We start from the raw sequence: 18,604 nt of genomic DNA, 5'->3' as shown, positions 1-18,604 counted from the left end.
GTATATATTTCATTTTTTAAAAATGTAATACTGTTTATTTAACTTCCAAAACACTTCAGCATTCTAAACATACAAAAGGATAACAGAATGTTGCAAATCATGTTTGAGTACAGAAGGTTCTTGAACTTTCATTGATGCAGTGGCTCTTTGCTTTGCTGACAACGAAGAGTTCTAGAGTTTGTTTTAAATCAAACAGTTTAAAAACTACCACACACACAAAACCCCAAAAACTTCTCATGCCAGCTGACCCCACTTTGTCCGCAGCTAAGATGGCAGCAGAATGCTATGTCAATATATACAGAAACAAGACAACCTGAAGCTAAATGGATGCCCCCCGCAGAGTCAACAGGTCCAGCCTCACACTGCATGCCCAGTGCTACGGCATCTTCCCCACAGCCTCAACACCAAGCAAGGAGCATCAAGAATTTTTCTCGGGTGTTTTGTTCTTTTTACAAACTATAGATATATACAGTTGATAACTCAGGATTTTTAACCAATAACCATATAGTTAACACCACCTTACAAAAAAAAAGCCAAAAACATCATTAAGTGCCTTGCCACACCAATAGCAAAGCGCACAGAGTAAGGAGAACACCAGAGTACCTTTTCATTTTAAAAATGTTTGGAAATATGTACAACTTTGACACAGTTTCAGGGTGTTCTGGACACCCATGGCCACATCATGTAAACCACTGACAATCTCTAGAGCACTTTGAGAGACTACAATATGATGGTGATCAAATTTTGCAGTTAGGCCTAATGAGGGCAACAGACACTTCTCAAATAAGAGATGTGTCCATTACTGCGCTCCAGGCAGCGCCTGTAATCCTCCCACTTTGGGAGGCTGAGGTGGGCAGATCACCTGAGGTCAGGAGTTCAAGACCAGCCTGGCAGATGTGGTGAAACCCCATCTCTACTAAAAATACAAAAATTAGCCAGGCATGGTGGCGCATGCTCGTAATCCCCAGCTACTCATGAGGCTGAGGAAGGAGAATTGCTTGAACCTGGGAGGCAGAGGTTGCAGTGAGCCGAGATTGCGCCATTGCATTCCAGCTTGGGCGAAAGAGCGAGACTCTGTCTCAAAAATAAACAAAAACAAAACCAAAAAATTACGGCACTCCCCTACTCTAAGGTATTCACAAGGAGACAGATAAACAGTTTTTTAATTCATCTTCCTTGTCCTCCTCCTCCTCTTCTTCCTCCTCGTCTTCTTCATCTTCCTCTTCCACCTTTATCTGAGCAACTTCAGCAGGACTCTTTGAGCCATCAAACTTTCCTTTCGACTTATACTCAGCCACATCCTTCTCATACTCCTCTTTCAGTCTGGCTGCCTTAATGATGTAAGGCTGCTTTTCACTGTCATTTAAGTTATTCTACATCTCACCCAGCTTTTTTGTCACGTCTCCAATAGAGATGCCAGGGTTTGTGGATTTTATCTTGGGGTGGAATTCTGAATAGAACAGGAAGAATCCAGATGGTGGCCTTTTGAAGGTATTAGAATCCTTCTTCTTCTTGCCTCCCTTAGCTGGTCCATAATCCTTCATTTCCTGATCATAGTGTACTTTATCTGTCTTTGCCAGTTCATCAAATTTAGACTTCTCTTTCCTGGACATTGTCTTCCACCTCCTGGAGCACTTTTTGGAAAATTCTGCAAAATTGACAGGGACCTCTGGGTATTTCTTCTTATGTTCTTCTCTGCACATCTGCACAAAGAAGGCATAAGCAGACACCTTGCCCTTTAGTTTCTTGGGGTCACCTTTAGCCATCCTAACTGTATTGCTCACTAGTCTGGGCAGTGCAGGGCATGACACGCAGCTCAGCGCTCCCCAGCCTCATGCTAGCTGCCTCCAGGAGAGCCGCCTCCTCCTTCCTTCCTTCCTTCCTTCCTTCCTTCCTTCCTTCCTTCCTTCCTTCCTTCCTTCCCTCCCTCCCTCCCTCCTTCCTTCCTTCCTTCCTTCCTTTCCTTTCCTTTCCTTTCTTTTCATTTCCTTTCCTTTCTTTCCTTTCTTTCTTCCTTTCTTTCTTTTTCTTTTCCCAGAGTCTCACTCTTGTCTCCCAGGCCAGTGGCACGATCTCAGCTTACTGCAACCCCCGCCTCCCGAGTTCAAGCAATTCTCCTGCCTCAGCCTTCTGAGTAGCTGGGACTACAGGAGTGTGCCACCATGCCAAGTTAACTTTTGCATTTTAATAAAGACAGGGTTTCACCATGTTGGCCAGCCTGGTTTCGAACTCCTGACCTCGTGATCCAGCCACCTCTGCCTCCCAAAGTTCTGGGATTACAGGCGTGAGCCTCCACACCTGGCCCTCCTGTATATATTTCTTTATTGGCTCAGATTCCATAGAGAAGGTGATTGTTTAGCACCCTTGATCCCCTTCCCTATTATGTACATAGCTTTAAGTTGAAGAGGATCCCATCACACCACACGTGCACACACACACACACACACACACACCTTTACCTTAAGGACCTATACCTATAGAGTATAGTCCACAACTCTTTATCTGGGATTCACGTTCTTCTCAAACCTGGCTCTCCATACTTATCTCCTACTGTCTGCCCCTGAAACAAACCCTCTGTTTCAGTCAGACCACTTCACCCAATTATATTCCAGCCACTGGATCTCTGCTTAGCCGTTTCCTCTCCCTGAGAAGCTCTTCCTACTGCTCCCTGCCGGTCCAAATCCTACCCATATTTCAAAGCTGAGGTCATCTTTCTCTGTGAAAAGTCTCCTGGACATTCGTGCACAGAGTAAATTTATTATTACCTATAGCATAAATTAGGGTTAACTTTTCTCTTTCTTTGTCTATACATCTATTCTCCCCACAACTAGATTTATGAGTCCCTGGAGAGCATGGGTCACATTTTCTCTCTTTGTTCCCTCAAAACTTAAGCATGAGTTAGAATCTCAACAAATATGTGTGGCTAGAATTTATCTTCTATTTCCCCATTTCAGAGCACCAGTTTCCTGAGCTAGTGGTTTTAAGAGTATGAAATTGCTCTTCAGCCATCATTAATAATAGCAATAGATTACCTTATCAAAAAGACTTTAACAGCTTCCATTTATTATACATTTACTCTGCCAGTCACCACACTTTACCTGGATTAACTCACAGACTCCTCATACTGACACTTTTAGAGATTCAGAATGCTTAGGTGATTTATTCAAGGTCCATCAGCCCATATGTGCAGAACAGAAACCTCTTCTTCTACAATAGAAAACAATAATCTTGGCCGGGTGCCGTAGCTCATGCCTGTAATCCCAGCACTTTGGGAGGCTGAGGCAGGTGGATCACGAGGTCAAGAGTTCGAGACCAGCCTGGCCAATATGGTGAAACCCTGTCTCTACTAAAAATACAAAAATTAGCCAGGAGTGGTGGTGCATGCCTGTAGTCCCAGCTACTCAGGAGGCTGAGGCAGAAGAATCACTTGAACCTGGGAGGCGAAGGTTGAAGTGAGCTGAGATTGCACCACTGCACTCCAGCCTGGGTGACAGAGGAAAACTCCCGTTTCCACAAAAAAAAAAAAAAAAAAGAAAACAATAATCTTATACAGATGATTACTGTAGCTCTAGCAAAGGGCAAACAAATCTCTGCCCTAAGCTTCTTGCTAAGTATCTGCATGGGTTATGACTTACTAAAGTACCTACAGGAATTCCACTAATGCTAAAATTCCTTTCTTAAGAACATTCACATAATGAATAGCAACATTCAGCATTCATTCATGAAGATTTAAAAACTAGTAGCAACACCATTCTTTAATCCAGTCCAATTTCACAGGTGCTATCAAAGCAATACTAAGATTGTCTCTTAGCAATCTTAACTTGATTACCTCTTTAAAGACCATATCCCCAATACAGTCATATCCGGAGGTCCTGGGGGTTAGGACTTCAACATAGGAATTTCGGGAGGAAACAACTCAGCCCATTCCATGGCAGCCCAGTATGGTGATTACTTCAGTCTTACCTAAGTCAGTTAAATATCATCATTTGGCTTCTGTATTCTGGAATCCTATAATCTGCATTGATACTGGGAGACCCAGTTGCACCACAGCATCTCTTAACTGTCTCTCTGATCTGCAGAAGACAACCACTATTGATCTCAAAAAAGCTGTTGTGTCTGCTTACCATTGCACCCCTGGTGAAGGAATGTCTTCTCAGCCTTCCCAGGGAACATGGTCAGGAGGTAGCTTGATATGGTTTGGATCCATGGTCTAACGGATCTGGTCCCGCGTTGTAACTTTGTATTAGGTCATTCTCGCGTTGCTATAAAGAGATACCTGAGACTAAGTAATTTACAAAGAAAAGAGGTTTAATTGGTTCATGGTTCTGTAGGCTGTACAGGAAGCATGGCAGCATCTACTTGACCTCTGGGGAGGCTTCAGGAAGCTTACAATCATGGTGGAAGGCAAACTGGGAGCAGGCACATCACATGCTCAGGGCAGGAGCAAGAGAGAGAGCGGGGTGGCAGGTGCCACACGCTTTTAAACAACCAGATCTTGCAAGAATTCACTCACTATCACGGGAACAGCATCAAGGGGGATGGTGCTAAAGCATTCATGAGAAATCCACCACCATGATCCAATCACCTTCCATCTGGCCCACCTCCAACATTGGGGATTATAATTCATCATGAGATTTGGGCAGGGACACAGATCCAAACCATATCAAACTCCATTCTCACATTTCCACATACCTTATATTTTGAGCTTTATGATGCCTTCTCCAGTGTCAGTTCTGATATGCCCACTTCATTTATTATAGAACATTGTCCTCCCCACTCCCCCATTCCCTAGCTTCAAGGAGCAATCCTAGCAGCATATTAGTACTGGCACCATGTGTCCCTGCCAGGCCATTAAACCCTGAGTCACCGGAGGGTGCTCCTGTGACAGTGAGTTCCCCCCATTCCAATCTCATCTTTCTCCCCTTTGTCAAACCTAACTATCCAGGCATCCTAAGGCAGGGACAGCCCGAGGCTGCTCCTCTAGGATATAACCACTTATCATACCAAAGGACAAGTACATCTTCCAGAAAGTTCTGCTTTGGGACAAAAGCCTGCAGTGGTATCTGCTCTGCAATCTCAGTGGATGACATTCTTTTCTCAGACTAAACGCAGTTTAATGAACAAGCCACTAGGGGGCAAAGCTGCTTTAGTTTGGTAAATTTAAATTGCTGCTGCTTTTTTTTTTTGAGACAGCATCTCCCTCTGTCGTCCAGGCTGGAGAGCAGTGGCACGATCTCGGCTCACTGCAACCTCCGCCTACCGGGTTCAAGCGATTCTCCTGCTTTAGCCTCCCAAGTAGCTGGGATTAGAGGTGACTGTCACCGCACCCGGCTATTTTTTGTATTTTTTGTAGAGACGCAGTCTCTCTATGTCGCCTAGGCTGGTCTGGAACTCCCGGGCTGAAGCAATCCTCATGCCTGGACCTCCCGAAGTGCTGGGATAACAGGCATCAGTCACGGAGGCCGGCCCGAATTGCTTCTTTCTTATTACAAAAGTGTGGGCCGGGCGTGGTGGCTCACGCCTGTAATCCCAGCACTTTGGGAGGCGGAGGTGGGCAGGTCACAAGGTCAAGAGATCAAGACCAGCCTGGCCAACATGGTGAAACCCTGTCTCTACTAAAAATACAAAAACTAGCTGGGCAAGGTGGCTCACGACTGTAATCCCAGCACTTTGGGAGACCGAGGCCGGCGGATCACCTGAGATTGGGAGTTCGAAACCAGCCTGACCAACATGGAGAAACGCCGTCTCTACTAAAAATACAAAATTAGCTGGGCGTGGTGGTGGATGCCTGTAATTCCAGCTACTTGGGTGGCTGAGTCAGGAGAATCGCTTGAACCTGGGAGGCGGAGGTTGTGGTGAGCCGAGATTGCGCCATTGCACTCCAGCCTGGGCAACAAGAGTGAAACTCCATCTCAAAACAACGACAACAACAACACTAGCTGGGCGTGGTGGCATGCACCTGTAGTCTCAGCCACTCGGGAGGCTGAGGCAGGAGAATCGCTTGAACCCCAGAGGTGGAGGTTGCAGTGAGTCGAGATGGTGCCACTGCACTCCCGCCTGGCCACAGAGCAAGACTCTGTCTTTAAAAAAAAAAAAGTGTGGAATGCAAGGAAAATAGAGAAACAGAGATAAACTAATAAAAGAAGATAAAAATCACCTGACATCCCATACCTCAGATAAACACTCAGGACTTTATGGCATTTTGTTTACATTATTTTCCCCCTCCACCTAAATGTAAATAAAACAAAATTTAATGTGGTATTTCTGTACGTATTATCTGGTTTCTACTTTATAATAAAATCTTGTTTACTTGTCTACTTTGATCTCTTCTTGGCTTTTTGGCTTTTTAACTAAGTGTAGTACTTGTCTACTTTGTAATAAAACCTTTCCAAGGTATTAAATATTCTTCTGTGGCATTTTCTTTCTTTCTTCTTTCTTTCTTTCTCTCTTTCTTTCTCTCTTTCTCTTTCTTTCTTTCTCTCTCTCTTTCTTCTTTCTCTCTCTCCTTTCTCTCTCTCTCTTTCCTTTCTCTCTCTCTCTCTCTCTCTCTCTTTCTTTCTTTCTGTCTCACTCTGTCACCCCAGGTTGGAGTGCAGTGGCGCAATCTTGGCTCACTGCAAGCTCCACCTCCCGGGTTCACGCCATTCTCCTGCCTCAGCCTCCCTCAGCCTCCCAAGTAGCTGGGACTACAGGCACTCGCCACCACGTCCAGCTATTTTTTTTTTTTTTTTTTTTTTTTTTTTAGTAGAGATGGGGTTTCACTGTGTTAGCCAGGATGGTCTCGATCTCCTGACCTCGTGATCTGCCCACCTCGGCCTCCCAAAGCGTTGGGATTACAGGCGTGAGCCACCATGCCCGGCCTCTTTCTTTGCTTTTATTTTATTATTATTTTTTGAGACAGAGTCTCACTCTGTCATCCAGGCTGGAGTGCAATGGCACGATCTCAGCTCACTGCAACCTTCGCCTCCCGGGTTCAAGCGATTCTCCTGCCTCAGCCTCCTGAGTCGCTGGGATTACAGGTGCCCACCATCACGCCCGGCTCATTTTTGTATTTTTAATGGAGACGAGAGTTCACCATATTGGTCAGGCTGGTCTCCAACTCCTGACCTCGTGATCCGCCCACCTCGGACTCCCAAAGTGCTGGGATTACAGGCATGAGCCACAGTGCCTGGCTGTGACATTATCTTTCTAATGTTTAATTATTATAAAAAACATGGACAATATAATTTATCATGATTAAATTTTTTTGTACATCATTGATGAACTCCTTGGCTTAGCTTCTCAATAAAAGAGGAATTGCTGGCTCAAAGGCAATGTAATCCTTTTAGGTTTGGGACATGTATTGCCAAGTTATTTTCCAGAAAGGGGGTGACAACTACAGTCTCGCTAGCATCCTGAGAGAATGCTGCTATGACTCTCTCATTGGCAACACTGCTCATATCTTTTGAAATTTTTGCCAATTTGACAGGTAACATATTGCACTGTGGTTGTTTTTAATTGTACCTCTTCAAAAATCAAATGTAAAAGAAATATTTATTGAGCATGGATTATTTGTCATGCACTGTGCTAATTCCTGGGAATCCGGGAGGTAGTAATGCAGATACTGTTCTTGCTATCTTTAATCTCACATTCTAGAAAGATGAGGGCATGCCAGAAACAAAGTAAACTGATACACAAGTAGTTATGGATTGGAAGAAGCGTCATAGAGGAAAGAAACAGGGTAGTGTACCACAGATAGTAAGCGACATGCTCATTGGCTTCTGATAATTTCAACAATTCTATCCTTTATGCTCATCAGCTACCATGTTTCTTCTTTTGTGAAATAGGGAGAAATAGAGGCGCGGGTAAAGGGAGGCTGACAGGAAGTTTGCTGCCATAAAGATGATGTTTTACATTTAGTAAAGGGCACTCCTACACCATTCTTTCTGGGGTGGCAACTCTGAAATGCTGAGGTGGCCTTGTACTAGTAGGAGATCTGTTCCTTATCTCACCACACAAAAGCAGATACCAGTACAGCAGGCCCAGTATGGATTCTTTTGTTTTCTTTTCTTTTCTTTCTTTTTTTCTTTCTTTCTTTTTTCTTTCTTTCTTTCTTTCTTTCTTTCTTTCTTTCTTTCTTTCTTTCTTTCTTTCTTTCCTTTCTTTCATCTTTCTTTCTTCTTTCTTTCTTTCTTTCTCTTCTCTCTCTCTGTCTCTCTCTCTCTTACACACACACACACACACACACACACACACACATGCACAGAGCATATACCAAGGTAAGTAATTGTTCCTGATGGGATTAGACAGAAATGATCACCCCAAGTCCCTAAGCAGAAGCCCTGAAACCCCCTTCCATCCTTACACGAACCCATAGGTGGGAAGCTCCAAGCCTCAAAATAGGGGATTTAAAATGCAATGTGTATTCTTATTGTGGGAAATTTGTTGAGGAAGGCCTACAGCCTCCAAAATACCTCTGTCAAAAGTCCTGTCCCTGCTCTTCCTTGAATACCTAAGTAGTTGAGAGATAAAGTGAGTTCTGGAGAGTTAATTACACCTTCTAGACAGAGCTTGCAACATTAATTACGTTTAGGATTGCATCTGTCATTTGTAGACTTGCATTGGGTCTGGAATTGTTGACTGAGGAGAGCATGCTTTTCACACCTAATTTTTTTTTTTTTAATTGCTACATAACAACCTCATAGCAACAACAAGGAAAATGCATGAGAGAAAAAATGACCTCAATCCCCCCGCATTAATGCATCAAGTGCATTTATTTTTCCTCACCTCTTTCTTTGTGGAACATGCCTTCTTTATGCTATTTGAATGACACAGTAGTTTCTAGAAGATCCGTATACTTACTACTATTGCCGGTAGACCACGAGGCTTCAGTGGGATATGACACCAACACCAGCCCACAAGACACAGCAGATGGGGTCTCGTGGGCCAAGATGAATAGAGCTGCCTCTCATGGGATGTGAGGTCCAAGGTGTGGTTCAGGAAGGGCAGAGCCTGGGCAAACCACCTTGGGTACCCTTACCTGCCTCTCGGCCCGGTCTACTTGCTAATGCTCTTATATAATGGAGTTATGGTGAGTGTGAACACACAAGAGAGTTTGACAAGGAGCCAGAATTCAGAAAATGGCAATGGGCAGCTTGGAAGATGTGTGTTGGAGAGGGCACAGACCCACCTCTGTATCCTGCTTCCCTGAGGGTGGCTTGTAGACTGTTTGTTTGAACGTGGGGTTCAGTAGCTTTTCTCTGCCTCCTGGAAAACAGTCCCTGACCAGCTGCCAGCAATGCGGGGCCCTAGGGAGCCAGGGCCTAGAGCAATTGATCCTGTGTGTCAGATCCAGATGGTAACTCAGTGTTTACCAGGCGAGCTTTGCAGGTGGGCTGTAGGATGGGGAGGTATGGGACCTGCCTGGCCTCACCTACTGCTCAGTAGTTCTGGTTGTGGTATGGTTCACAGGCCTCTATATGTTTCGTGCTTCCAGAAAAAATTAGGCTTTCAGCCTTCTCCATATGGGTTTAAAGAGAATGACAGTGAAAGCTTCAAAACCTTCTTGAATAGTCTCAGAACTCCCAAAATGTTTCTTCTACCACATTCTATAGGTTGAAGCAAGTTACAGTCCAGCCCAGATTCATGGGGGTGGAGAAACAAACTCCATCTCTTGAAGGAAGGAGTGGCAAAGTCACAGTGCAAAGGACTGAGCATCCAGGGATGGGAGGAACTGCTGTGGCCTTTATTGCAATCAGTCTACCAGTCTACTTGGAATCAGTATTTTACCACTTCAAGTGCCAGAGAATTGTTCTGGAGTACTAAGCCATTTAAGGACTCACTACTCCTTCTCTATCCATTTTAAATGACACACAGATGTTTCCCTCTGGCAATGGTTGCTTGTCGTGCTTAATAACTGATTCTCATGGTTAAATGGTAAGTCTGAGAAACAGGCCATGAGAAACATGGGCTGGGAATTGAGCAGTACCATCAGTCATACATAAATATGTTCATTAGCGTTCTTGCTTTCAGACAACAGAATCCACTCTTAACTAGTTTAAATTAGCAGACACTTATTACAGGGTATTAGCTATGATACAGAATCTGTGGAACAACGAATGGAACAAACTGGAGGATGGACTTTCTAGGCCAACTCTGGTGGAGTTGCCAGGGAGAGCTCACAACCATGCTCCATCTGCTACTACCACAGGAAGCTGCTGCTATGAGCCTTGCTCCCAGAATCTGACTCTGCTGCTGCACACCAAGAAAGTGGATGCCCCTGTGGCCTGCCTCTGTCCATATTTAACTTAGTTTCAAATCAAAGCCTAGCACACTTGCATCTGAATGGTAGAACCTAAGTCATAGGTCTACACCTTAGTGGCAAGAGAAGCTGGGATAGGCACCGAGTTTTTTGGGAGGGGGAGAGAAGAGGACATATAGTTCTATGAATTTTAACAATCAGATTACACAAGTTTCTATTACCTCCCCCAAAAGATTCCCTTTCATAATCCCTTCATAGTCACACCCTCCCCCAACTACTACATCCTAGCAACTTACTGACCTTCTCTCTAACACTCTAGTTTTGTCTTTTTAAGAAGGCCATACAGGGCCAGGCACAGTGACTCACGCCCATAATCCCAGCATCTTGGGAGGCTGAGGTGGGATCACTTGAGGCCAGGAGTTCAAGACCAACCTGGCCAACATGGCAAAACCCCATCTCTACTAAAAACACACACACACACACAAAAGGCCAGGTGCCGTGGCTCATGCCTGTAATCCCTGCACTTTGGGAGGCCAAGGTGGGTGGATCACCTGAGGTCAGGAGTTCGAGACCAGCCTGGCCAACATGATGAAACACCGTCTCTACTAAAAATACAAAAAAATAGCTGGGCATGGTGGCACATACCTATAATCCCAGCTACTCAGGAGGCTAAGGCAGGAGAATCACTTGAACCTGGGAGGCGGAGGTTGCAGTGAGCCGAGATTGCACCACTGCACTCCAGCCTGGGCAACAAGAGCAAAACTTCGTCTGAAACACACACACACACACACACACACAAAAGCTGGGTGTGGCAGCATGTGCCTGCAGTCTTAGCTACTCGGGAGGCTGAGGCTGGAGAATTACTTGAACTGAGAGGCAGAGGTTGCGGTGAGCCAAGATCGTGCCACTGCACTCCAGCCCAGGCAACAAAGCAAGACTCCATCACACACACACACACACACACACACACCACACACCACACACACACACACACAAGAGCTTTATAAATGGAATAGTACAGTATGCAACCTTTTGAGACTGGCTTCTTTCACTCAGCATAATGCCTTTGAGGCTCATTTAAGTTGTCAAGTATATCAAGAGTTCATTCCTTTGTATGGCTGAATAGTATTCCATTTTATAGATATACCAGTGCTTGATTATCACTGGTCAAATGATATTTGGGTTGCTTCTCATTTTTAGCAATTATGAATTGAGATGCTACACATATTCATGTACAGGTTTTTGTGTGAACATAAGTTTTCAATTCATTAAGTAAATACCTAGGAGTGGGATTGCTCGGTCATGTATGGTATATATATGTTTAACTCTATAAGAAAGTGCCAAACGTTTTTCCAGAGTGGCTATACCATTTTGCATTCCCACCAGCGATATATGGCAGTTCTGGTTGTTCTACATTTTTGCCAACATTTGGTATTGTTTTAAATTTTAGCCGTTCTAATAAGTGTGTAGGGGAATGTGATAGTGGTTTGGAATTTGCATTTTCCTAATGGAATGATGCTAAATATTTTTTCATGTGCTTATTTTTCATCTGTATATTCTCTTTGGTGAAGCATTTGTTCAAGTCTTTTGCTCACTTTTAAACTGGGTTATTCTTTTAGTGTGTTTTGAGTGTTCCTTGTATATTCTGGATACAAGTGCTTTGTTAGATATGTGATTTGCAGTATTTTTCCCTGATCTGTATCTGTTGGGAGAGGCAATTCACCATGGGCCATGTGTATCCCTGCACATTCTTTCTGGGTAAGGCTCCAACCACTCTTTACCCTGACCATTTATCAGGGTTGTGTTAGCTGTGAACAATCTTGAGGAGTGAGTTGTCTCACCACAGGCAATGAACAGGCTTGCTTCTGCTTGTTATAAAAGCAGTGAATCTCCCAAGCTCAGTGTTCTTCTATAACACAGTCCCATTGCATGTGCAGGCACCCATCATGGGCCCTTCACATCACCCCCACAGGACTTGAGGTGCATGGAGACTGGCACAAGCATCGTACAAACTCTGGCTGTTTCTTTTACAGTGAATAATAAAGTCCCTTGTCACTGATTCTGTAGTCTTGTGTTTTCTGCCAGCGTCCATGAAACAGTAACAGGCTAACTTGTCAGTTTGTAAGTAGGATATAATCTTAGATTCTGCACAGTGCTTGACAGTTTTGGCAATAGGGATGGAATACTGATAGAGACATAGATTTCTGGAAGAGAAAGAATGAATGCCCACACATGCCAGGTTAGGGGATATAAGAAGACTTCCTGGGATCCAGTAGTGACTTCTTTTGCCCAAGTGGTGGGGAAGTGAGAAGGAATAGGAATCATTGCTATCCTACCTGATATGGTTTGGATCTGTGTCTGCACCCAAATCTCATGTTGAAATGTAATCCCTGATGCTGGAGGTGGGTCTACTGGGTGGTGATTTGATCATGGTGGTAGGTTCTCATGAATGGTTTAGCACCATCCACCTAGTGTTGTTTTCATGATAGAGTTCTTACGAGATCTGGTTGTTTAGAACTGTGTAACACTTCCCCCCTCTCTCTCTTTCTCCTGCTCCAGGCATTTAAGATGTGCCTGCTTCCCTTTCACCTTCATGCCATAATTGTAGGTATCCTGAGGCCTCCCTAGAACGGAGTAGATGGCAGCATCATGCTTCCTGTACAGCCTGCGGAACCACAAGCCAATTAAACCCCTTTTTAAAAATAAATTACCCAGGCTGGGTGCAGTGGCTCACACCTGTAATCCCAGCACTTTGGGAGGCCGAGGTGTGCGGATCACCTGATGTCAGGAGTTCGAGACCAGCCTGGCCAACATATAGTGAAACCCCGTCTCTACTAAAAATACAAAAATTAACTGGGCGTGGTGGTGCACGCCTGTAGTCCCAGCTACTTGGGAAGCTAGTGCAGGAGAATTGCTTGAACCCAGGAGGCGGAGGTTGCAGTGAGCTGAGATCATACCACTGCACTCCAGCCTGGGCAACAGAGCAACACTCTGTCTCTCAAAAATAAATACATAAATAAATTACCCAGTCTTAGATATTTCCTTATAACAGGGCAAGAATGCACTAATACACTACATGCATTAGTCCATTTTCACGCTGCTGATAAAGACATACCTGAGACTGGGCAATTTACAAAAGAAAGAGGTTTATTGGACTTACAGTTGTACATGACTGGGGAGGCCTCACAATCATGGCAGAAGGTGAAAGGTACGTCTCACATGGCAGCGGCAAGAGACAGAATGAGAGCCAAGCGAAATGGGTTTCCCCGTATAAAACCATCAGATCTCACGAGATTTATTCACTATCACGAGAACAGTATGGGGGAAACTGTCTCCATGATTCAATTATTTCCCACTGGGTCCCTCCGACAACAAGTGGGAATTATGGGAGTACAATTCAAGATGAGTTTTGGGTGGGAACACAGAGCCAAACCATATCACTATTACCTGTTCATGAATGTTAGAAACTAAATAAGAATAAGTGAGACTGAAACAAGCCACCTCATTGGTACCTTATTCCTTGATCCCTCTCCTCCGGGTGGGCAGAGGAAGGGATATTATGACAATGGGAACAGTAAGCCTAGGAACCCTAGTTAAAAAAGAATATGGCTATGGCTGCTGAGTCAAGGGGTTAGCTAAGCTGAGAGAAAGTCAGAAATGAGAACGTAGAGCTTTAGGTAGATGGGAAACATTGGAAGTGTATTTGGTGAGCCTGAGTGGGCAGCCACTCCAAACTGCAAATAAATGAAAAGTCACGCTTACTGGGGCAGAGCTGCTCTCCCTCCACACACTCTGCTGCCTCTCTCTTCCTCTACTCTGATTTCTTTTATTCTTTTACTTTTTCTTTTTGTTTTTTTCTTTCTTTTTTTTTTTTTTTTTTTTTTTTTTTGAGATAGAGTCTCACTCTCACCCAGGCTGGAGTGCAGTGGTGCGATCTGGCTCATTGCAACCTCCACCTCCCAGCTTCAAGCGATTCTCCCACTTCAGCCTCCCAGGTATATGGGAATACAGGCTCCCACCACCATGCCCGGCTAATTTTTGTATTTTTAGTAGAGACGGGATTTCACCATGTTGGCCAGGCTGGTCTCAAACTCCTGACTTCAGGTGATCCACCCACCTCAGCCTCCCAAAGTGCTGGAATTACAGGCATGAGCCACTGTGCCCGGCCACTCCATTCTGATTTCATGTGCTTTAAAGAACAACAACAACCAAAGAGTATGCAGAGGAACGAGGTTGTGGAACTTAAATATTTATGGCTTGGTTGGAAACAGGCATTGAAGTCACCATCCCACCCAGTCCTATGGCAGGAGAGGGCACTGGGCACAGAGGTAGCCATTGGCATTGAGGTATCCAGGGTAGAGCTGTGGCATGTGAGGAGGCAGAAAAGAAGTGTCCCTGAGGAGGTGGTACCCATCCTGAGGCTAGGAGCCTCCATGATGGCTCCAGCCACTCCTCAGGGGCTGCACCCTTCCCTCTTCCCTCTTCCTGTTCCCCCTCCCATACTTGGAACTCCTGGATGGGAGATAAACTCCTGGAAGCTGCTTTTGTAACTCCCGAAGTGCAAGTGTTAAAATCCTTTGTCTGTGTTCCCACAAGGAACAGAAAAATCTGAACTCAACTGAGAAGGTGTGAGCAAAACTCTCAGTGAAGAAAAGCAGTTAAAGTGACTTTATGGGTGAGAGCCTCTATGCTAATTCAATCTACCATTATGAAAACATAGGAGGAAATTGATATGATAAGTGCTTATACTAGAAATGTTCATAAAGCATCAGAGGAAATTCTCCCATTTAGGGCACTGACACAAGCAGAGAAGTACTACTGGGACAAACTCCCCTGCCATTTGCCACCATGGGGGTGGAGTGGGGGTCAACATTTATCGTGAGTGCCTTTATCGTGAGCATTTATCATGAGAGCTTTCACTGTGTAGATGATGTCCTGGTTGTCGGCAAGTTGGAATCTTCCAAATTAACGGCCCTGATTGCACTGTTATTACACTTCCACTCAATGGGCAGAGTTCAAGGCTGCTCTCATAAGTCTGACCAATACTGTCCTTAATACCACTTGTTATACTTTTACTGACTTGCAACTGTTGCCAATGGTCTAGCCTTTTGTCTTTCACTTGACTGGTAGACTAAGGACACCTCTCTTTGGGATCGTAACTGTAGAAACAAATTGTGGATGCTGATGGGACAATGTGGGTCACTCACAGAGACGCAAAAAGTAAGGGCCTGCTTTCTGATGAGATCAACTAAATTCAAGATGCTGATCAAATCCGCACTGCCCAGACTGCCATCACACATGGCAACACATCTGGTATCAGGGACTGGGCACAGAGTAAAGGACCTGATGTTTCTGATGCAGAAGCCACTACAACATGCCAGACTTATGACTCTTGCCAAAAATTGACCTGTTTGTCTTGCAACAAAAGAGGCCACATTGCTTGGGGGCATTGACCCTACTGGCTCCTGACAGATTGGCTACATCAGAGTGACTACTACATTGACTGTCTCCCTTAGTGCTACCAATGTTCTCTTCACTTTTAATAATTTTTCAGTTTACATATTGCTGTTCCAGTGTAATCAGCCAACTCCAACCACACCATTGAGGCTCCTGAGTCTTAGCTATGTTATGTTTTCAGCTTTCCAACCTATTTTCAGTCTGAAAATGGTGCACCTTTTTTTTTTTTCTCAAATGTCACCCAGTAATGAGCCGATAGTCAAAGTACTTGATGAACATTCCACACTCCTTACCATCCACTGGTATCTGGTATTGCTGAGTGATGGAACAATTTCTGACTTTACTTCTACTTGGCCCACACACAATAGTAGGGCAATTTGGTTACTGAATGTGGATGTCCCCCAAAAGTGACCTCTTGGCTGCCTTCTGTGCAAGGATCAGAATACAAGATTGGGAGGCAAGTGGGGAGTGATTGGGGAAAAGGTGAAGCTGTAGATACTCAGATGGGACACACTGATTATGTGGCAGGGGAGGGAAAGTGCCGACCCTGGTACTTCGAGAGAGAACACCTTAGATATTGGGAGATGCAAGGATCAGGGGCAAGGCAATTAATGTTCTCTTTGTCTCCTAGATCCAGCACTGACTGTCACCTGAGTCAAGCAGCAGCTGTGCTGGCAATCTGACCTGCCGCTGAGTTTGTAATTTCCTTCTATGTGCTATGAAAACAGAAAAACTTATGTGGATATGACTGATCTGGAACTATTTTGTTATGCCTGATGCCATCAATGACAGCTCTGTAAAGTGAATATGTACAGACACATGATCCAGTGCAAGAGCATTTCACTGTAATGCGAAGTTATATGTTTCTCTCTCTTTTTTTTTTTCTTTCTTTTTTTTTTTTTTTTGAGACGGAGTCTCGCTCTGTTGCCCAGACCGGAGTGCAGTGGCACAATCTCGGCTCACTGCAAGCTCCGCCTCCCGGGTTCACACCTTTCTCCTGCCTCAGCCTCCCAAGTAGCTGGGCCTACAGACGCCCACCACCACACCTGGCTAATTTTTTTGTATTTATTTATTTTTTTTTAGTAGAGATGGGGTTTCACTGTGTTAGCCAGGGTGGTCTCGATCTCCTGACCTCGTGATCTGCCCATCTTGGCCTCCCAACATGCTGGGATTACAAGCATGAGCCACTGTGCCCAGCCATATGTTTCTCTTGATAACTGAATGGCCCTGGGTTATACCATGTATGGAGATTGAGGCTATAAATACTTAGTGACACCAACCATGTGGCTTAATCAAACCAATGTAATGATGACAACAAATCCTGAACTATGCCCCTTTGGGTTATATGTTTATATGTAAGAGAGAGTGGGCCACAGAATGTCTCTCCATTGCTGATGGGGATTGCTTTTTGGGCCATCTCTTGCTTCTTATAATTATTGGCAATGACACCAAAGCCGATCAAGATAGCCTTAACTCTGTACGTGAGTAGTAATTGATAATAGACTAGCCTTAGATCACATTCTTACTGTTTGAAAGAAGACCCAGTGGTCCTCGTGGGATTTCTTCAGAGTTAAATGAGACCAGGACTTTGGGAGGTGTGGATGGGGTCACTACAGCAAGGTGGCCTCATCCTGCGGCATGAAGTTCTGTTGAAAATGATTAATGAGATTAATTACACAGATTTGGTCCCAGATTCTGTTGGTCAGATTAATCAGAGTGACATATTCATGTATAATTCCATATTTGGCCAAGAATGTGTTGGGCTGATGGGCGGCTTGTTGAGAGAGTCAATCCACTGTGGGCTGTGGGTGTATTTGCACATTTTTTTTTTGCCAATTATGACAAGACTGGAAGACCCCAGCTGCTCTCTACTCGGCCATTTCTCAGGATGGTATTTGAATTACTGAAAACAGCCTTTAGGGATGAGATGATATCTTCCCTCAGACAGAGAGGGTTTGTTTCCACTTGCTGTAACAGTAATGAATTCCCCAAGCTCACTGTTCATCCCCTATTATGTAGCCCACTGTATATCCCTATCCATGATAGGTCATTTGCTTCACCAGCGTGAGACTTGGGGAGCACAGATAACCAGTGGGAACATGGGTAGCCAATATGTGCATCATCCTGATGCCCTGGCTACTGCTTTTGCCATAAGTAATAAGGCCATTTGTCTCTGACTCAGGAGTCCCATGTCTTTTGCCAGTATCCACAAAACAGTAACAGGTTAACTGTTTGATAAGTAGGGTAACATCTCATGCCCTGTGTAATTCTCTACAATATCTTGTCTTTCCATTTTCTTAACAATGTCTTTTAAGAGCACAAGTTTTTAATTGTGATAAAGTTCAATTTATCAATTCTTTTATAGATTGTGCTTTTGTGTCATACCTAATAATCCTTTACCTAATCCCAGGTCACACAGATTTTTTTTGCCTGTGTTTTCTTCTTAGAGTTTTATAGTTTTATGTCTCACATTTAGATGTATAATCCAGTTTGGATTAATTTTTAAATAAAGTGTTATTTTAGGTCAAGGTTCAATGTTTCTTTTTCTTTTTGCCTATTGATGTTCCAATTATATCAACACATCTGTTGAAAGGCTATCCTTCTTCATTCAATTGCTTTTCCATCTTTGTAAAAAACCTATTAGCCATGTAAGTGCAGATCTATTTCTAGACTCATTATTCTTTTCCATTGATATGTTTGTTTATCTCTTCTTTAATACCATACTGTTTGATTACTATGACATTATATACATGATAATTTAAAAAGTGAAACAAATTAAAATGCAAACATAAAACTCGATGGTATATTTCCATTATAGAATGTATTTGCTACAGTGTGGAATGAGAGTGTAATTCATATTCGATACTGTATATAGTATTACATATTGCACGCAAACATATAAACTAG

The 18,604-nt window shown here is 44.0% G+C and overlaps 1 pseudogene; it reads right to left on the bottom strand.

Moving 5' to 3' along the window:
- Positions 1-1,022: 1,022 nt before the first annotated feature.
- LOC108583689 lies at positions 1,023-1,920 on the bottom strand (annotated as a pseudogene).
- Positions 1,921-18,604: the final 16,684 nt, after the last annotated feature.

This window comes from Papio anubis, chromosome X (assembly GCF_008728515.1).
Source record: "Papio anubis isolate 15944 chromosome X, Panubis1.0, whole genome shotgun sequence".
Lineage (NCBI taxonomy): Eukaryota > Metazoa > Chordata > Mammalia > Primates > Cercopithecidae > Papio > Papio anubis.
The sequence above is the reverse complement of the archived record's forward strand: the minus strand, read 5'-3'. Positions and strand labels throughout refer to the sequence as shown.